The sequence below is a fragment of the Sturnira hondurensis genome, unplaced genomic scaffold (genome assembly GCF_014824575.4).
Source record: "Sturnira hondurensis isolate 20B ecotype Veracruz unplaced genomic scaffold, ASM1482457v3 Scaffold0007036, whole genome shotgun sequence".
NCBI classification, from domain to species: Eukaryota; Metazoa; Chordata; class Mammalia; order Chiroptera; family Phyllostomidae; genus Sturnira; species Sturnira hondurensis.
The window spans coordinates 4,535,508-4,557,965 of NW_028079667.1; the positions used below are offsets into that span (position 1 = coordinate 4,535,508).

General features: G+C 35.0%; 1 protein-coding gene and 1 non-coding gene across 3 annotated transcripts in view; both read left to right on the forward strand.

The window, feature by feature from the left end:
* CFAP299 (cilia and flagella associated protein 299) overlaps positions 1 to 22,458 on the forward strand; it is a 515,701-nt gene that overhangs the window by 346,824 nt on the left and 146,419 nt on the right. The gene's annotated exons all lie outside the window — the stretch shown is intronic.
* LOC118990473 (U6atac minor spliceosomal RNA) lies at positions 18,892 to 19,015 on the forward strand. Its single transcript, XR_005067235.1, has one exon. It is a non-coding gene; the product is annotated as a U6atac minor spliceosomal RNA (small nuclear RNA).

Sequence of the window (22,458 nt, forward strand, 5' to 3'; positions counted from 1 at the left end):
TCACAGGTTTTTGATCCATTCATTCACTGATGGGCATTTGGGTTGCTTCCAGCACTTGGCTATTGTAAATTGTGCTGCTATGAACATTGGGGTGCATAGGTTCTTTTGAATTGGTGTTTCACTCAAAACATTAAAAAAATTATTTGCTCCAAGCAATGTACAGAAATTGCTTATACATTTGTATTATGTCTAAAATGCTGTTGAAGATTTTTATAAGTAAATGTAATAAAATATCAGGAACTTTATAATGTAATATACATAGTATCTAATTAAAAATTTACAAATGCACTTCAATATCTCTTCAATTTTTCAATAAATGTACATACTAACTTGTTAGTGATTTCATTTATATAAAACATATTCAAATTTTATTTTAAGCAAAAGGGCATAACACTTAGCACATAAATTCCAACACAAAAGCCTAAGGTGGACTCAGATGTACATTGATTAAAATAATTGGTAGTAATATCTCAAATCAACAATTAATGACATTTGTGAATAGAGTTTAAATAGATAACACAAAAAATAGTTCCTTTTCAACTCCAGGGGCTGGAGTTGCTCTTTTTGAGTGGAAGAGATTCTATAAATAGAATAAGTAGGCCCAAAATAAAGAAGATATTGAATTAATAAGCTAAATAATCAAATGATGATAAGGTGATGTTTCTCATATTCCAAGTTGATTATATAATTAAGGTCTAAAGAATGCAGTTTAACACATTAAAATATTACTATTAAGTATAAAATAAAAATATTACTATTAAGTATAAAATTCAAAATGGAGAAAAAGGTGTTTTGACCAGAATCTTGAGTCCAGCTAGGTTGCTTAAAATTTATTATTATTTTGAACAAACATTTTCATGACAAGACCAAAAGTAAGTTGGAAGTTTTTCATTAGAATTGAATCTAACATAGTTATTTGTGTCTCGGTTAAAGGAATGTGCTCTTCCCAAGTTAGCAAATTTCACCTGAGTCTTAAATCTGAACCTATTTCTAGACTCACTTGCTGTTCTCACTGTTTACTGCTTTATAAGAACGAAACAACATTAAAATTAATAAATTTGGGGGCTCTCAATATAGCCAATGTTCCTAAATACATACAAAGGTAGGGCTACATGTAAAAAAAGGAAATATTATTGGATTCAAGCTTTCTTTGCTTTATTTTAATTTTTTTTTAGGAGAGACACAGTGGAACTAGAAAGTGAATTTAATCAGAGTGAAACGGCAGCCTTGTTTAGAGCCCAACTGGCTTACAGATGAGTCCGTTTTCTGTTTCCACTCCCGCTGCCATGACACCAGCATATCTATGGACAGTGTCCCAAGCATCCAGTCTGTTTTCCCTAACGCAGTCTTCGTACAGACATTGCCAAGGCAATAGTTCTAAACAGTTGGCCTCTGTGATTTCACTACTAATCAGATTACTTTGACAAGGAACAGTCACTTGAAAAAAAAGTGAAAAGGAGGGTGACTACTGGCACTCAACCACACAACAGTATGTCACCCCTGCTGTGCAGTCAGTTATTAGCTGTGGGCTTTCTAATTTGTCCATTGGGATTATTAATGTTTTAAGTCAGTGGTCCTTTAGTTACCAGCAGCTAATAAGAACACATTTATCACATTGATGGGATAATATTTATCACATTGAATGGATTTGCTGGCATTTAACTGGCACCCATCTGGATGCCCAAAGAAATCAATATTCCAAGTAAAGACTGATGTTTATTGTGTTTTTCCTCTCTTTCCTTCTTCTACATCTCCTCAATTCATTCTTGTAATGACATGTTCCAGGTTTCCACAGGCTGCAGCTCTGCATTTTGTCTTGGGATAGCAAGTGGCAGCAATCAGCCAACCAGTGATGATTTAGCTTCTATGTGTGTGTTGCTGAACAGATGACACTCAAGACACAAATTTTACCTAATTAAAATTATCTCTGATTTGGATGGTGAGGATCCCTGAACTTTAGTGAGTTCGATATGATATATTTGAGAAATGACATAGTTCTTATGAAATATGAGTTAAAACTGAGCAGAACTTTGTGAGAGAATGACTAGGGTCAAAAAGAGTTAGAGAAACAAATACCAGGCATTTGAGTTGTTTCCACCTTTGGCTTTTATGAGTAATGCTGACATGAACATTCTTTTATGGTAGACCTGTGCATACATTACAATAGAAAATATAACCAGCAGTAGAGTTGTTGAGCCATAGATTGTTGTTCTTAGCTTCATATTTAGTAGAAATATTAACAATTCTCTACCATAGTTTTAACAGGTTATATGCCCACTGGAAGTGTATGAGGTTTGCAGTTACTCTAAAACTTCATCAAAATTTGGGACTGTTGATCACTTTTTTAAAGTCATTCTGGTGGATCTGTAGAGGTATTACATTGTGATATTAATGATTTCTAATGGCGATGACATATTTTTGTATGTTTACTGGTTACTTGGATATATTGTTGTGAGGTTTTAGAAGTAATTGCTTGTTTTAAACTGGATTGTCTTTTGTTTGTTGTTTTGTGGTCTTTACATACTTTGTAATATTTGAGTCTTCTATGGATTGTAGATATAATTTCTCTTTATATACTTGCCTTTACATTTCTTTAATTGCATCTTGATAAACAGAAGCTTTCAATATAATGTAGAACACATTTGTTAGTCTTTGCTTTTATGGGTCTATAGTTACATAAGAGATAGTTATATAGTAGAGTACTGAAACAGATTTTGACTTCATCTTTCTTGAATATGAATAAGAATAATCCTGACTATGATTTCTTTTATGTGTTAATTACATTCTCATTTTCTATAATGTCTTGGAATCATTCTACATAGTTGATTTTATAATAGTTAGCATGACATAGCTAATACTTTCCCAAAATTCTTGTTACTTCTCAGTCTCTTTTTTAACTTCTACAATATTTGGCTTAAAATGATGAAATTCATACAGCTCTTACTCCTAGACTTGCTTCTTTTTATTGTTTATTTCCTCTCAGCTATATGCAGATAAGTTACACATTTATATCTTCAAATCAAACATCTTTTCTGAATTCCTGGTTTATAGACCCACCTAAGTAATACCTGTACCTGAATATCTTACAGGCACTTTAAATCAAACATGTCCAAAAATAAAATCATAAACTATCCTGCAATTCCTCAGTGTTCTCCAGCTAGGTAACTCATATGACCACACATCCGCTAGTCCAAGTTCTATACCTTTTCGTTGTGGACTGCTCTGCCTGGTTCTAGGAATTGTAACTTGACCCCTTGTGGCTAAGGGCAAGGGATGACCTTTGGAATGCGAGCCTCAGGAGACAGCTTGTCTCTGGTAGCAAACACTGCCTCAGTTTCCTCTCCTTGCCCCCAAAGTTTGGTCGGAAGTCAGTGATGGGTAAGACCCCTCATAGTGGGGGGCAACCTAAGCCAAACTTGATCTCATGGGAGGCCATAATGGAAGGACTTGGGGGGCTGCAACAAAGAGCAATGGACTCACCCCCCACCCCAGCTTTGACAAAGCCCAAGTCCCCATGTCCCCTGGGAGAAGTGCTTCCTGGCTCTAATCCCCTTAAGCTTGAATATCTGATGGGGAGAGGTGCAGCTCCTTGACTTGCTAGAGCGTGTCCTAGGGGAAAAAATCTGGCACCACAAAGACTTCCTGATAAACCTATGAAATCTGCTCTGCTAAGAGTGCTTTCATTCATATGACAAGGGTCTGAGAGGAAATGAGTATGTCTCCCTAAAGTTCTGCAATCCCCTTTCCTGACAGACACTGACTCACACAAAGCCCTCAGATTTCTTTGAAATGTTATCTACTGTTTGATCCTTGTGCTGTATTCCTGTGTATTACAATCCAATAGAAGCCCCTGGAGAAAAGGGCTCCAGGCCTTTGTTTCCCCTGAGAAACTGGCCTACTGTCCTCTTCGAGCAGATAACATCTTGTCTTGTTTACTTTCATCCCTGGCAGTTGGAGGGGACATGCGGGGGGAAAAGTCACCCCCACACCTTTTCTTTATCCTCCCTTATTTATTAAGTCACCTAGTCCTGCCTTTCTACTTATTAAGCATTTTTCTTTTTCAAGGCAATATCAAATTTAAATACATTGCAATACCTCTTTAATTAGTTTCCTTATATTTAGTCTGTGGCTCTAATTTTTTCTTCACATTGAATAATTATCTCTTTAAAATGCAAATACTAACTTGTTATTTCCTTGAGAACCCCCTTCAATGATTTCCCATGCTTTTCAGATAATAAATGTCCTGTAATCTGTTAAAGTGCCTTAAACAATCAGACATAATTTAATCTTGCTGACTTCTCTAGCCTTATCTCTCTCTCTCTCCATGGAACCAAACTGAGGTTTTGGTTTTTGTGGGATTATTTTTTTGGCACTTAGTAGTAGTTAAATATATTTTTATGAATGGATAGAATGTATCATGCTATTCTTTTCACATTCTCATTTACCCTGGAGTACTACTTTTTGATTTTAGATATGTATCACCAATGTTGTTTACAAGTATGCTCAAATTCATTTTAACCACAGTGTCTCCATTTATTATATCTTTAAGGATATTTCTTTTCATTAATATGCTCTGTAAAACTTCTGCCACTATCTTTTAACTTTAATCTTTCTTGTATTTTTTCCATTACCATTTAATCCCCTTATACTCCCCTTCCCCCAGCACTCACCACACTGTACCACTATTTTCTTATATGCCTGGGACTGGCTTGGCCCTCTTGAGAGGATTATACATTCTGATCATTTGCCCACATATTCAGCCTGCGTATTCTTTGCCATACTGCAACAGCAACAGGATTATTTCTTTTCTTTTGTCAAAAATTGAGATTCAATATTAAAAATAAACTTCTGTCCATATATGCAATACAACAGTATGTTTAAGTATTGCTTCCACTTCCTCTTTGTCTGTAGAATATGCTTTTGTCTCTTTCATTATTTAATATGCAGCATTTTGTAGGCATATAAACTTGAGATCTAGTTATGCATCATTAAATAGAGCACAAACATTCACCCATTCATTTTAAGACATTTACTGAAGAGACAGGGAGTCGTTAAAGATAGTGCTACCTGATGTTCAATGCCTGGAAGGCAGTACTGATTACCAGGCACAGGCATTTAGTGCCTACAGCCTGGTTCTGAATTGCCATTCTACTACATAAAAGCTGTTCAACCTACTGGTTTTTGTTTCCTAGGGTGTAGTGTAGAAATAAAAATAAATATATCATCATGCAGGGCCGCTATGAGGATTAAAAAAGAAAGCACTTATCATAATACCTGACTCTTGGTAGGCAATTAATACATCTTAACAATAACTAAAGTCAAACTTAGGAAGATAAATCTTTCATTTGACATCATAGCTTTTAATATAAAATATAGTTAATATAAAATATATTTTAATATGTGACATAGACCAATACGGATTTTTCTAATGTAAAATTACTAATATTGTAAAATAGTTTATACAAATACATAATAAATCATCCAAACTGTATAAAATGGTATTATAATGAAGTCTCCCTACCCTGGAAGAATTACATTTTTAAATAATAATATTCTTTAAAAAATAAAGGATACCACTTTAGAGCACTTATTCTTGGCATGTCTAGATCATAAATTACTAAGTGTTTTGCATACTTAAAAGAGGGTTCTATTCTTAATATTCCAGTAACTGTTAGACTTTGTAACATTCTGATATACTTTCTAATAATTGCTGAGTTTACATGTGGAATAATGCCATTATCAAGTTCATTATATGTATAGTCACAATGAAACCTGTGAATAAGAATCATAAATCTTGTATAATAGTAATCCACCTGTGGCTTTATGAATTTGGAACTCAGCCACAATTTTTCAACACCAGTGGAAGTGCACCTGTCTATCAGATATGAAAACACAGTGGTCATTAATTACATTCTCTCTTTCATTATCTTATGGGCTTAAAACCCTGAGTGTTATTTACAGGACAGATTTAGAGTTTGATGTAAGTCATGTTGAAAGCTCAGTTCATGAGTGAGTTACTTTGGCAATATCATGGTTGATCATGTTGTGAAGGCATCAGAAAACAAAATGTGCTTTGGATTATGTGAGGCTCTGCATAAACTATTCTTTAAGGAAGACAAAAATCATAAAAAGTGTTGCACAGTAATACCATGTTTAAAGTTTCAGGAGTTCGGTGCACCTTTTACTTGTCAGCTTAAAATAGAGGCCTAAGAAAGGAAGAAGAAGGAAAGAAAAGCAAGATTTTGAGAAAGCATGCTAAATTTCCACACATGAAGTCTATTAAGAAGAAGCATTCCCCTCAGAATAGTGGAAGCAAAAGTGAGGAGTTCTCTTCAAGAGAGAATTATCTGTCCAATATCCCTTTCTTTTAAAATTTACTCATTGAAAAATTTAGGTTCGTATTTATTACTTCCATTTTTTCTAAAGTATTTTTTATTGTTTTCTTTACTCTGTATTCTCTAAATATTAGTATTGCTGTTCAGAAATTTTCATGCATTAAACTTTTACTGGCAAACAGAGACTGGGAAAAACAACGATGGAGTGATAGAATAAGAGGAAAAGAAGGAAGTGCAAGAAGGGAAAANTTTATTTATTTATCTTTAGAGGGGAAGGGAAGGAGAGAAGTATCAATGTATGGTTGCCTCCCATACGTCCCACGCTGGGACCTGGCCTGCAACCCAGGCATGTGCCCTGACTGGGAATTGAACCACGATCGTGTGGTTCGCAGGCCCGCGCTCAATCCACTGAGCTACACCAGCCAGGGCTTCCATTTTTTCTAAAGTATTTTTTATTGTTTTCTTTACTCTGTATTCTCTAAATATTAGTATTGCTGTTCAGAAATTTTCATGCATTAAACTTTTACTGGCAAACAGAGACTGGGAAAAACAACGATGGAGTGATAGAATAAGAGGAAAAGAAGGAAGTGCAAGAAGGGAAAAGGACGGGAAAAGGAAGAAGTACAAGAAAAAGAAGATGATATTTTCTCTTTCCAATATCTAAAAGATTCCTGTGTACAGATTACCTCTAACTAAAAACACGGTGTTATGCACCATGTGCTCCTTTGCTATGGCCACCATATTGAAGTACCACAGACTGGGTGGCTTCAAAGAACAAAAATTGCTTTTTTTACAATTCCGGAGGCTAGAAGTGCAAGATCAAGGTATAAGCAAAGTTGATTCTATCTGAGATCCCTCTCAGGCTTAGCTTGAAGATGGCCTTCTTCCACAGGGTCTTTCCTCTGCATTTCTGAATCCTAATCACCTCTCCTTATTAGGGCAAAGTCATGCTGGAATATGGCTTGCCTACATGGCCTCATTTTACCTAATTACCTCTTTGAAAGCACCATTCAAAAGAGTTCTATTTTGAAGTGCTGGGGGTTAAAACTTCAACATATGAATTTGAGGGAGAGCGCAATTCAAATATCTGTAATAGATTTTGGACCAAATGAGTTTATGAAAAGAGTAGAACAATTAATTCCAGCCAGAGAAATTTTGGAGAGGCTTATTTTAGAGGGAATATATATTCTTAACATTATCACATGATGACAGTTTGAATTTTAAGGCTCTGGACATTTCAGTCAATATTTTATATATTGGGCAAAGTCATGCTGGACAATATAATAATGTCATGTATATGAGCAGGATTCGTTTTTCAGGAAGCAAGCTAAACATAATGTTCTTAGTTGCTATTTATGTAGGAGAAATGTTAAAATATTCCAATTCCCCTGCATTAACATTCAATTAAAAGAAATATTCTATATTAAAGATTGCTTCAGTTATAACCATATTCATGGGTCTTTCCCCAAATTGTTTTCAAATGTATATGTCCTAATATATTTCCTTATAGCTTTACCTCTTTACTACAACTTTGGAAAAAAAACTTGAAATGCAAAAGAGCTAGGTAGATTTAGTTTAAAAGGAAAAAAATACTCCATTTTTAAGATATGTTGAAGCTTTTAAAAATTAACAAGTTGTAAACCAAGAAGTGTAAAATTATAAAGCTATGCAGACATTCTAATTTCAGTTGTCTCATTTGTGTTCAGTACAATATTAAACCTTCTTTCAAAAGGGAATAATGCTCTTGTATTTTTGTAAAATATAACCAGACTGCTTTTAGTTCAGCCTGCATTTCTGTTGTCTGCAAATATTTCCATCCTGCAAAGATGAAGCATTCTATTTACAACTTCATTACTATTATTTTATTCTACATGTTACTTTAGCATGTCTACTATAGAATGAACACTTGTGTCCCCCCTCCAAATTCCTATATTCAAACCTAATCTGTGGTGTAATGGTATTTGACAGTGGGCATCTGGGAAGTGATTGAGGGTAGTGACCTCATGAATGAGATTAGTGCCCTTATAAAAGAGACCCCAGAGAGCCCTCTTCTCCCTTCTGTCATGTGAGGACATAGCAAGAAGACAGCCATCTGTGAACCAGGAAGTGGGATCTAACCAGACACTGAATCTGCTGGTGCTTTGATCTTGGACTGTGTAGCTTCCAGAACTGTAAGAACTACATGCATTATTGATAACCCACTTAGTTTAGGGTATTACAGACATTGTGTCTGCAAAACTGAGTCCCCAGAACAACTTTAAGAAATGTTGTCTGTTACTGGGGAAAAAGAAATTTTAAACATTTTAAATGAAAACAAAACCCTCAATAGATAAAAATCTCATAGGTTTCTTAGAAAATAATACAAACTATAATTTAATCTAGAGTCTTAAGGGCATGAAGCACTTCAGTCGTTTATATTGATGACAACTAAATTGAAGAAGATTAAGAGGGATGATGATAACGATGGTGGTGATGAAGTTGTAGTTTCATTAATCCAGATTATGAGGTAGCTAGAAGTTGTCTTAGGTTCAATTGATTAATATCCTTCTTATGGTTAGTGCTTTTTTCCTGCCATGTTTAAGAAAAATTTCCCTGCCCTAATGACATGCAGATATTCTTCCACATTATTTTGTATGTTTATCAACCACCTAGAATGGATCTTTAAATATTTTATCAGGTAGGGAAGTTGGTTTTTTATTTTACTTTCCCCTGTAAGGATATTCCCTGGGTTTGGAACCATTTATTAAAATGACTGGGCTTTCTTCCCTGCTTTCAGAGGCACCTTTCTTGCAAGTGAAAAAATTGTTTATTGTACATCTCATTTTCTTTCTTCTCTGTTTTGTTGATCTTCTTGTCTATTCTTGCATAAACACTCCTGTCTGAATTAATATAAGCTTACAAAAAGTTTTGATATTAGGCAGAGTAAATTCTCTCCCATCTTGTTCTTTGATGTTGTCTTGGCTATTTGACCTTTGCATATTAATAAGTGCTTTACAGTCATTTTGCCAATTTTCAACAAAAATATGATGGAATCTTTATTTTTATTGACTGTATAGAGCAATTTGGAGAAAATCAGGGCCTGTAAAGAATCATCTTTTTGGTTTATGAATATAATATTTTTTCATTTATTTAGGACTTATTTTTTCTCAAAATAGTGTTTTAAATCTTTATTAGATTTGTTTTTAAGTGTTTAATATTGTTACTATTATAAATGGTAACTTGAAAATGTCATTTTCTTAACTTTTTGTGACTGGTAAATGGAAATGGAAATGTTTGGGTTTTTTTTAATGCTAATTTTCTATCAAGTCAAATGACTAAACTCACTTATTTGCTTTAATTTTTTTCTTTTGCATTTTCTATATACACAATCATATTATATACAAATAAACTGTCATTTTTACCTTCTATGATTTAGAAATGCCACTCTTTTTTTTCTCTTTTCTCTTTATTTTACTGATGACTCTCTCTTCACTGTAGTCTGAAAAAAGTGGGTATGGTTGGCATCTTTATCTTGTTCCTAATATTAAAGGGAAAGAGTTACCACTGAGTATGAAACATGCTTTAACCTTTTTGTTAATCTTCTTTGTCAGATTAAGAACATTGCTTTCTAATCTCAATTTTACTTGTTGGCACTGAGAGCCTGATAACTGGTAGGCATTTCCCTTGCACGTGTGGTTCCAAAGTGTTCTATATTTCTTGCTATCCCACAGCCATTCAGTAATTTGTTTACAATTTTAGCTGAATTCTTCTTCCGTTTGTTCACTGATATCTGCTCCAGGTGAGCAACTGGTTGTGTTCCTGTCAGTCTTTGGAGAGTCTTCCTGTCCTTGGATTCTATGCTAGTTAATTTGTGACTTCAATTCCCTGGTGAGTTCAAGGGAAGTTGTGTTTGTAAACTGCTGCAGGTATTGTTGTTGCAAGAATGGAAACCATACTACTATTTCCTTCTTTCTACATCATGGGTGGAACCAGATATTCATTTTTGGGTCATTAGTTGTGGTGAGGCAACATGAAGCTTAGTCCTAGAGATCAGGGCAGTCTGAGATTTGTCTAGGTCACTAGTAATCCAATGAGATAGAGTCTGTAATAGTCCAGATGTTATTTCCCCCTTTTAATATGAAGAATCAAAATGTAACATCATTTGCTCTTTGAGAGAGATGAGTAGAATCAATTGGCATTAGGCTAAATGCAAAATTGTCTTCTTTGGAGTTGGATCTAAACAAAAGAAAAGAAACAACCAAACAAAAATCATGACTAAGAAATGTTAAGTTCTTCACAGGGCATTAAAATTTAGAACTTCCTTCCATTTCACTTGATTGATTTTCAAAACATTCTTCAATGTTATGTATTATGACAAATTATTTTGGGAATGAAATTAAAAGACCATAAATCATGTAGAACAAATATACTTAGAAGACTGCTAAGAAGATTCTACCATTCAGTTATTAAGTTCACCCTTTACTTTTTAGGGTGATAAAGCGGATAATGAAAGTTGAAGTTGAACTGAATGGGAGGTGGAAATCCAACATAATCCAATTAATAGTAGATCCTAGATAGAACTGTGTCATTGCTTAAGAAACTCTAAGCCTCCCTTTCTAAGCTGGAATTCTTGTGTACTGAGCATTGCAGTTTTTATTAGAACTCTGTGGCCAGCAGAAACATCCGCTTCATTCATTTTACTAGCAACTATTTTTGAACTTCTGTGTGAATAAATAAAAAAGACTGGCTCAAGCAGTCCTGTTACTTTCCTTTGATGCTTTTGGTCTCAGTTGTAGGACAGTCCTACCACACTGCCCATAGTTTCTCTCATGAAATATATTTGGGAGCTATATTGTGTAAACTGTGCTCTTTCTACCTTCAAAAAGATATCAGTTACCCAAGTTTATGGGATAAAGAGAGACCCCCTTCTTCTATTAGACCCCTCATTGTCCATCAAAGTTACATCTTTTCAAAGGGAATCAATATGCCTCTGCTTTGTAGTTAAGGTAGACAACACTTAACTACAAAGTGTTTTGAATAAATTATAATAGTTCTCCAACAGAAAATCAGGTAGTATAATAGATTAATCTGTGTGGCTTTGTGAATTTTGTTTTTTGTTTTCTATGCCTCAAGTCTTTCCATTTTCTTTTTTTCTGTTCAGATATTCGGCTGGTTGTATTTGTTGGTGTTACTGCATCTATTTATCCTCATGCAAACTGATTATGGTTCTTTCTTTAAGTATAAAAGTACATTTAAACTGATTTTATTTTTGTGTCTGGTCACCATCAATGAGCTTAAGATTGTTATCTAGTGACTAAAAGCAGTAGGCAGACTGCTGTACACAGACCGAAGGGGTTGGGAACTGTGGCCACAGACCAAATCTAGCCCACCACTCTTTTTTTGTACATTCAGGAACTAAAAATGTTTTTTACATTTTTTGATTAATTAAAAAATTCAAAGAAGAATAATATTTTATCACACAAAATTATATGACATTCAAATTTCATTTCCATAAATAAAGTTTTATTGCAAACAGTGTTTTCAATTTATGACTGGTTCCTGCTATAACAGCAGAGTTGAATAGTTGCCACAGAAATGCACGGCCCACAGAGCCTAAAATATTTATCTGTCAATTTACAGTAAATGTTTGTTGACCTATGTTATGCATAAAGTATCTAGATTTATCAAGATCAAGAATATTTCATGGAGAAAAAAAGTGTGCCTAACAGTAAATAATTCCAATGGGTGGACTGTCATTATAGTCATAGAATTCATGACTTTCTAAAATACATTGTCTATTTACAAAATAATGTCATTGACATTTTTGGTTATATGCAGCTAATACTGATACCACTCCAGGAATGTACACACCATGGATAGGATTTTAATCATTTCAGTTCTAAAATAATGAGAATGACTACTCAAACCACATATAGAAATTAATACTATTTTTTCTATTCACAACCATTGCTCTTTGGTTTTTCTTATGTTCTGGTAAGCCCGTTTTTATTATTCCTCTTCATTATTCCACAAGAGATATTAGAAACAATTTTTAAAAAGAAAAAAACATTTACAATAGATATTTAATAATTTCTGAAAGTTTAGTTTTTAAAAAATAACTTATTAATCAAAGGATGGTTTAATATTCAAAATTTAGTAAAACAATTTTTAAGATTGTTTTTCTCACAACTGCAATCAATTGAATTTACCACCAATGAGTGATATCAATATTTTGGGCTATTTCAATAGGAAATTTCTGTTGTTTTATGTCTATCATTTTAAACATACTGATAACTAAGTTACTTATACAAAACTTATTCCATGATCTTTCCAATATAAAGATAATGCTTTTATCCTGAATGCTTCTATATTTCTTACCAGAGCTAAGATTCCATTATTTACTTTCCTAGTCTAGTATTAGATATAAGCCAGTTAATTTGGATATTATTTCATTGTTAAATGTTACTTCTAACTTTGTCATAAAGTCAGTTTTTTATATTCCCAATCTCAGTTGAATAGACTGATGTTTCCTCATGAACCTATGTTCCATAGCATAATCATAATATAAACAATAAAGATAAAAATGTTGAAATTATGTGTTTGTGAACCTAAATGATATTAGTACAGACATAACAACATTTCCCTTCCCAAAGTAGTTATTAATTTGATTGCAAAAAATGTATATAGGCTATGTGAAAATGATATATTTTCTAAGGCTAGCAAAACAGATATAATTACATCAAAATGAGTGGAAAACAGATGTAAACTCTCTTAAATATGGATAAAATCAGGCCAAATTTTATTTGCCAAAAAGAATTCTTATAATCTGCTAAATATTAAAACAGCAGGAATGTATTATTAATTTTTTTCACTGTCCTGGGTTTTTATTCTTTTTAAAAATTTTTATTTGTTTAATTGTTAGAGAGAAGGGAAGGGAGGGAGAAAGAGAAGGAGAGCAACATCAGTGTGTGATTGCTCTTCTGCAACCCAGACATGTGCCCTGACTAGGAATCAAACTGGTGACCACACTGGTTTGCAGGCCAGAGCTCCATTCACTGAGCCACACCAGCCAGGGTGGCTTGTATTCTTAAAACCAACTGTGGAAAAGAAATGGTGAAGCTCACTCAAATTATTTGGAAAAACGTATTTATATTTTTATACAAAATAACAGCCACGACTGCAAAAAAACATAAAACTTGACTTGTGTAATAGTTGTACCTAAAACTAACTTTTTTTTAGCATGGATCAAATCACTTTAATTTAACAAACATTTCTGAACGTCTCTTACATGCCCAACACTGTTATGACCTGAAGAGACTACATTGTTGGTCAATATGTAGACCTGGTTCTAATGGTACTCAGAATCCAACAGTTGATGTAAAATATAAATGACCTCTACAAGGCCAAATGTATTACATGAGGTTATGAGGGAAAAGATTTAAAGTGGACTGAGATGTGATTAAAGGGAAAACATTGAATAACATGATTTTAGTTTGAACTTTACTCTGTACTCATTAAATACTTTTGAGGAAATGGCAGTGACAGTTATGGTTGCGCTTAAAAACTATAGAAGAGGTGGGGACTTTCGGCCAAGATGGAGGTATAGGAAGACACACTGTACCTTCTCCCATAACCAAAAGAAGGACAACAACAAATTTAAAAACAAAAAACAACCAGAACTGAGAGAAAATCAAACTGTATGGAAATCTGACAACCAAGGAGGTAAAGAAGACACATTCATCCAGACGGAGGGGGAGAGATGGGCAGCCCGGTGGAGAGGACCAGCGGCAAGGCAGCAGCTGGAGGACACGGGGAGGTTATAGATTAAGGACTGGGAAGTTTCACATTCCAGGGCAGATAAACCAGGAGAAACAACTGGGGAGCAAGATAGACTATACAACCCAGAGTTCCATGGGGGAAATAGAGCCTCGAAGCCTCTGACTAAAAACTGCTGTGGGGGTTGAGGCAGCAGAAGAAACTCCCAGCCTCACAGGAGAGTTTGTCGGAAAGATCCACAGGGTCCCAGAACATACACAAACCCACCCACCCAGGAATCAGCACCAGAAAGGCCCAGTTTGCTTGTGGGAAGCAGGGGAAGTGACTGAAAACTGAGAGTGGAACAAGTGCCTTTGTTCCCTCTTGGACCCCTTCCCCATATACAGCATCACAACATGGTGATACAGATTGCCCCTCCCTGGTGAACACGTAAGGCTCCACCCCTCACTACATAACAAGCACTCTGAGACAATAATAATAATAATAATAGCCCAAATGAAATCAAAGCTCCAGAAAAAATACAACTAAGTGATGAAGAGAGAGCCAACCTATCAAATGCACAGTTCAAAACACTGGTAATTAGGATGCTCCAGGAACTCACTGGGTACTTCTACAGCATAAAAAACATCCAGGCAGCAATGAAGATTGCATTATGTGACATAAAGAAAAATCTTCAAAGAATCCACAGTGATGGGAAGAAAACCAGGACTCAAATCAATGGTTTGGAGCAGAAGGAAGAAAGAACAGAACATTCAACCAGAATGTTCAGAACAGAATGAAGAAACAAGAATTCAAAAAAGCGAGGAGAGGTTTTGGAACCTCCAGGACACCTTTAAACATTTCAACATCTGAATCATAGGTGTGCCAGAAGAAGAGGAAGACCAAGAAATTGAAAACTTACTTGAAAAATTAATGAAGGAGAACTTCCCCAGTCTGGCAAAGGAAGTGGACTTTCAGGAAGTCCAGGAAGCTCAGAGAGTCCCAAAGAATTTGGAACCAAGGAGGAACCCACCAAGGCACATCATAGTTTTATTAGCCAAGGTTAAAGATAAGGAGAGAATCTTAAAAGCAGCAGGAGAAAAGGAGACAGTTACCTACAAAGGAGTTCCCATAAGCAAGGAGTGGCTGGAAAGAAGTATTCCAAGTCATGAAGGAAAGAAGTATTCCAAGTCATGAAAGGCAAGGACCTACATCCAACATTATTCTATTCCGCAAAGCTATGATTTAGAATGGAAGGACAGATAAAGTGCTTCCCAGATAAGGTCAAATTAAAGGAGTTCATCATCACCCAGCCCTTCTTATATGAAATGTTAAAGGGACTTATCTAAGAAAAAGAAGATAAAAATATGAACAGTAAAATGACAACAACCACAACTATTAACAACTGAACCAAAAAAAAAAAAAGAACAAAAACAAACTAAGCAAATAGCTAGAACAGGAACAGATTCAAAGAAATGGAGATAGCATGGAGGGTTATCAGTGGGGAAGTGGGAGGAGGAGAGTGGGGGAAGGTACAGAAAACAAGTAATATAAGGTAGGTAAAAAATGCACAGGGGGAGGTTAAGAATAGTGTAGAAAATGTAGCAAAGAGGTTACATGTATGACCCATGGACATGAATTAAAGCCGGGGAATGTGGGTAGGAGGGATTGTACAGGGTGGAGGGGAATGAAGGGATAAATGGGATAACTGTAATAGCATAATAAATAAAATATCCTTAGAAAAGTAAGAAAAGATAAAAGAAAAAAAACCAAAAACAACCCCCCCAAAAAAACTATAGAAGAAAAATTTGACCAGAGTCATCTTTTTGTTTTGTTTTGTTTTATTGCTATTTTTCTGATTTGAACCACTAGCCTTATCTATGTATGTTAAGTAATGTAGGGGGGAGATCCAACTAATGATACTGACTAGTGTATATTAATTACAATTCTACACCATGATATTTCATTCTTACCTGAAATGTTTTATTGTTTTTGTTGTTATAGATAACCTCTCTAGTGAACATAGCAAACTGGAATAATTTGATGTCAATGTTCCAGGGATCTAACAAAAAATAGAAATAATGATGATTTATATAACACTTACACTGAATATATTTAATAATTAATTCCATAACTTTATTCTGTATTTTGTTCTTAAATTTCCATAGCTATATTCTCCTAAATGTGGACCTAGTGGCTTAGGCCTTAATTTTTTTAACTTAAAAATTCCCTCTAGATAGTATCATAGCATTTTTTAATTTGAGATTATGTCTTGGATAAGTGTGCACACAGCTGCAAACAACCTCTTCACAAGTCTATGAAACATGTCCAGTGTAAAACCATGACTTAACTTGCCCTGATTTAGTCAATTTTATGACTTCTGTAAACTCCTTAACATAAGCTTCTTTATAAAAAGATTGTATTTTAAACTTTTCAAATCAGTTTAATATTTTTCTGCAATAAAAATCTCATAGAAAATTACTCACTTTGATTTTAATCTTCAGCATTTCTAACAATGTGTGAAATAATAAGAAAGTGAAAGAAACAGTGGCTATCACTCTTTCTATCACACAGGATTTTATCAGAAAAGCAGAACTGCTATCACAATTATGAAATAGTAGACTCATTATAGGAATAAGATCTAACAGAGTTGTGGGTGAAGCTGAGGAATTATGAGGGAGGACCCTCCCAAAAGGAAACAGAATTATCTTCTGCAGGGCAGGACCCCGTAGTACAGGCTTCCCCCACGAGGCGAGTGTTCTAGGGACCCATCTGTATCAATGTACCACTTGGGGTTGTTGTGAGAGGCCACATTCCATTTCAGTGAATTTTTTTTAAGACTCAACACGTTTGCCCATTTCATGATGGGTGATCTGTGAGGTCACCTGACTACACTTCCTACATCGCTCTGAGTGTTCTGCAATTTTTTGACCAAAAAACAGCTTGACCCCTGTGCCCTACCCTTCCTGTTCACCTGATCTCACACCATGCAATTTTTTGGCTTGTTTTTCTGGATGAAAAAAGTCGTGAAAGGGACACCTTATGCCAGTTGGAAGAGGTGGAACAAAAACCAGCAGAAACACTAAAAGGCATCAAAATTGATGAGTTCAAAAACTGTTTTGAACAGTGGAAAACTTCTCAATAGGTATATTGCATCAAATGGAGAGTACTTTGAAGGCGACAGAAGTTTATACATGTAAGAATAAATGAACAGGTTTATCAATAAATTCCAGTTTGGGGGGTCTCCCTCATATTAGGGGTCCAAAAGGAAGAAGAGCTGAACAGAAAGCAAGGGAGGGCAAGGCAAACAGTGACCGGCCACCCTCTGCAACTACTTCCCCCACCTCTAAGCACAATGACATTTCAAGTGCAGTGGCTATTGCTTAATTTCCAGTCTCCAAACGCTGTGCAAATTTTTCTTCTAACCTTAACCAAGAACTATACAAACAATAGAATAGTGAGAATTACAGTTTCAGTTTAGCTAAATTGACATAGCATAAAACTATCACACTGTTATTTTTAGTCATTTACATATCCATTTATTTATTCAAAATTTATTTAATAATGACTTAACTACTTTCCAGTCTCCTTGTTAGTTGTTGGAGGTACAATTCTAAGCAAAAATGCCTGTACTCCTCAAAATTCAACTTATTTTCAGGAATAAAATTATAAGAAGCAATTGAAATAAAAGTGGAAGGAGAAACACAGGTAAGAATCAGAGCAGCTAGCTGAGCCCTTAACAAAAGAATTTGCCAGGGAAACCATCCTAGGTAACCAGACTTCTAAACTGATACCTGATGGACAGGCAGATGTGCCCGGGGAGAGAAGCAGGGTAAGGGAAAGTACCACGTGAAGTGTGCCTGGACCAAGAGAGAGATCACGGTGTAGTGGGAGAACTGAAAAATGTTCAGAATTACTGACTATTGAGTCCTCAGGGGCAGAATGATTAACTTGCAACAAACAAATTACTGGGTTGTTGGGGCTTTTTTAATAAATTTTTACAAATATACTTAATTTTAGTTCTGCTCCCATACTCTTTTTGGTAGTGATTTAGTTACTGAAGATCATGATTTTTAACAGTTCCTCTAATCCTAGGTAAGACTATGTTTCAGTTGGTGTCATTGTCTCACAGCAGATGTTTCAGAAATAATTAAATCAGTAGGAACTGTCTTACTAAATCTCAATTTAAATTTGTCTAAAAGTATAATTTAAACAAGAACATATGTTTAAGCAAGTGTTTTCCTTTCTTTATATCCTCTGAGCAGCAAGTCCTTTACTTCTGGGTGGTCATTATTGTGGTGTTTGTTTTTAGACAAAGAAAAATATAAGAGAACTCTCCTATAAACGAAACCGCAGTGGAATTTTGCTTAGCATTAGACAACTAAAGAAACCACAATTGTGTATTACTTCCTGTGTTTATTATCAGCACGGCCAATCTCTAGTTACAATGATATGCTGCACTATTCAAAACTGAAAAATTGATATATTTGTATGGGAGAGAAGAGAGAATGCTTCATCTTAGAGTCAAATACCCAAGCTATAAAAACTAAAATGGATATTCAATAAAGTAGATGACTCCACAATGTATATAGAAAAATAGCAAAAGCTTTCCTCTATTTCTATACTATCCAATTGGAAGTTCTATGCAGTTTTAAGGTTATTTTAATGTTTGTTTTAAGTAAATAGTCTACGTTAGGAGAATGTAAGAGGATCTTGTATAATAAAAAGTAAATTATGAATCTACAAAAATCAATGTGATGCTGGTACAAAAATAGATAAGCAGATTAATGGGAATGCATAGAAAACACAAGAACAGATTGCAGTGCTGTATAAAAGGAGAGAAGGTTAGCACCCCCCTTCACGTGTGGAAGAGGCTGTTGGGCCTAAGGACTTGCATAATGTTAAGGCATTGCCACTTACTTCTAGGTCTTTAACCATTGTTTTTTTTTTTTTTTTAAGAGGCTTAAAGGGGAATAAATGGTAACAGAAATAGACAACTTTGAATGGTGAATACACAATACGTCATACAGATGACATATTATATAATTTTATACTTGAAACCTATATAATTTTATTAACCAATGTCACACCAATAAATTTTTTAAAAGATTTTATTTATTTATCTTTAGAGGGGAAGGGAAGGAGAGAGGGAGAGAAACATCAATGTATGGTTGCCTTTTGTGCGTCCCCTGCTGGGAGTTGGCCTGCAGGGAACTGGCCTGCAACCCAGTCATGTGCCCTGACTGAGAATTGAACTGCGATCTTCTGAGTCGAAGGCCCGAGCTCAATCCACTGAGCTACACCAGCCAGGGCTTAAATTTTAAAAAATTCAAAAGAACAGATTTTAGTGTTTGAATTTAAAATTGTGTATGCATGTTTATGTATTTGGGAATGAAATAAAATACATGTGTCATTTTAAATCAATGGATGTGGGATTAATTATTTCAAAAATGGTGTTGTATTTGTCATTTGGTATAAAATATAATGGAATATGAATATATTACATTTGGTACAATTCTTTTTTTTAAGATTTTTAAAAAATTTATTTATCTTTAGACAGGAAGGGAAGGAGAGAGGGAAAGAAACATCAATGTGTGGTTGCCTCCCGTGCATCTCCTGCTGGGAACTGGCCTGCAACCCAGGCATGTGCCCTGACTGGGAATGGAACTGCGATCCTCTGGTTCTCAGGCCAGTGCTCAGTCCACTGAGCTACACCAGCCAGGGCTTGGTACAATTCTGATAAATTCAGGTTAAGATTTAAAAGTTGAAAATACACATTTTCCTTTCTTCAGGTTGATAGACTAAGATAACATACAAAGCTTCCCATTGTACACATAGAAATGCTCGGGAGAGGAAATGTTCAAACCAAAAAATGACCTTTTGAAAAAAAACAAGAAAAAAAGATAGTTGGAATAAGTAAAGAGATACCTCATTTTGCCTGGGATAGTCCTGCTATTGAGTGTAACTGGACTTCTGATAATGTCTTGGTTTAGATGACTCCAGTAATTGTAAACAGGAACTAGAAGCTTATGAACATCTAATACATCTGGTCCTGGTCTAGGTTGTGGAGCATGATGGGAAGGGAGTTGATAATTTTGATGTCAATAAGTTAGAGCATAAATTTAATGTTCATATGAGAACAGGAGATGGAGTCTAGAACCCCCCTGAGGAGGGGTCGGAGCCTTTGAAGTCTGTACTGTGGTGAATGATATGCTGGTAGATTGCCTTTCGGGAATAAAAACCCTACCACACCAGTTGTTAGGAGTACTGCAGATCACCCTTTGCTGCCAGCCCCTTTTGGAAGTTGTATTCCTGAAGACTTCATAGTTGAAGAAAAGAGCTTTAACTTTCACAGGGACAAAAAATGTTATGCTAGAACTCTAGACTCAGCTAAACTTTTTAAGTATAAGATTCTCCTTATACAAATATAAAATATATATGGGAAATAATATGCTTATTTTAAATGCTTAATGTAATTGAATTTTATCCTCCCTACACAGTTACAGTAGAAATCATTGGCGATGATCAAAGACTGGTTTTACATCATTTATGGGGTCTCTTTTACAGGGAGTAAGACTGAGTCTCTGGACAACTTTGTGGCTTCTCCAGGCCTTTTGACTCTAGTTCCTCTGCTCTGTTTACTATACCACACAAACTAGAACCAACCATTCAACCAAAATACAAACAATGGTAAATGTTAGGATTTTGGGAGTCCCAGATAGCATGCTAGAAGTGAGGTTTTGTGTTTAAGGTCTAAATAACTGAAATATTGTCAGGTCATTAAATTTTGCTTTGCAAATTGCTATGAAGCTATTGCCTTATTCTTATTTGATTCTTTGAGTTAAGAATCTTAAGTGAAAAGTCAATTTGTTAAATGTGTGTGTGTGTGTGTGTGTGTGTGTNAGTTAGAGCATAAATTTAATGTTCATATGAGAACAGGAGATGGAGTCTAGAACCCCCCTGAGGAGGGGTCGGAGCCTTTGAAGTCTGTACTGTGGTGAATGATATGCTGGTAGATTGCCTTTCGGGAATAAAAACCCTACCACACCAGTTGTTAGGAGTACTGCAGATCACCCTTTGCTGCCAGCCCCTTTTGGAAGTTGTATTCCTGAAGACTTCATAGTTGAAGAAAAGAGCTTTAGCTTTCACAGGGACAAAAAATGTTATGCTAGAACTCTAGACTCAGCTAAACTTTTTAAGTATAAGATTCTCCTTATACAAATATAAAATATATATGGGAAATAATATGCTTATTTTTAATGCTTAATGTAATTGAATTTTATCCTCCCTACACAGTTACAGTAGAAATCATTGGCGATGATCAAAGACTAGTTTTACATCATTTATGGGGTCTCTTTTATAGGGAGTAAGACTGAGTCTCTGGACAACTTTGTGGCTTCTCCAGGCCTTTTGACTCTAGTTCCTCTGCTCTGTTTACTATACCACACAAATTAGAACCAACCATTCAACCAAAATACAAACAATGGTAAATGTTAGGATTTTGGGAGTCCCAGATAGCATGCTAGAAATGAGGTTTTGTGTTTAAGGTCTAAGTAACTGAAATGTTGTCAGGTCATTAAATTTTGCTTTGCAAATTGCTATGAAGCTATTGCCTTATTCTTATTTGATTCTTTGATTTAAGAATCTTAAGTGAAAAGTCAATTTGTTAAATGTGTGTGTGTGTGTGTGTGTTAAAACAGTAAGTTTTAGTTTTAAGCAGGTATGAGTCATGTTAAGTTTCTATAAGCCCTAAGTAATGTAATAAGAGCAATAACTGGCTTAGTATTATTTTCAATATTTAGTTGTATCCTTCTTATGACTTTCATAACCTGATTGATTGCTCTATTATTAGATGATTTTCATTCTTTGGAAGAACTTGAATTGATGTTTCCACTATTATTTATCAAGCACAACTGTTCTTTATCAAAATAGACTATTTTTGTCTCGCTGGTAAATTATCATTTCCTTTCAGTTGCCCTATATACATATCTGTCAAATTAATGTTAGCATTTCTGTTTTAAAAACCAATGCTGTAATTTCTAGCAAAAGTCAGTATTTCTTGTTGTACCCAATGTTTGCCTTGGTTGTAAAAGTATATTTAGTGCTTTCAATTTTGCAAGTGAGAGCATTTTCTTAAATGAGGTCCAAAGTGCCATCAACCTCATCGGCACCCATTTTATTCCCTTTGGGGAGGATGAATCATTAGTGACCAAATACATTTCTTAATGACACCTAAGACTTTGAAACAACTTTTGAAAAGCACAGAGAGTTCCATAGATGTGCGCAAGAAATTGTGGGGCACACTTAAGAAATAAGAAGGCATCAACTAGTAATAAATTGTATCTGTTTACTGTTTGAAGTATAAATGGCTTAACCTGAGGTCAAGAAG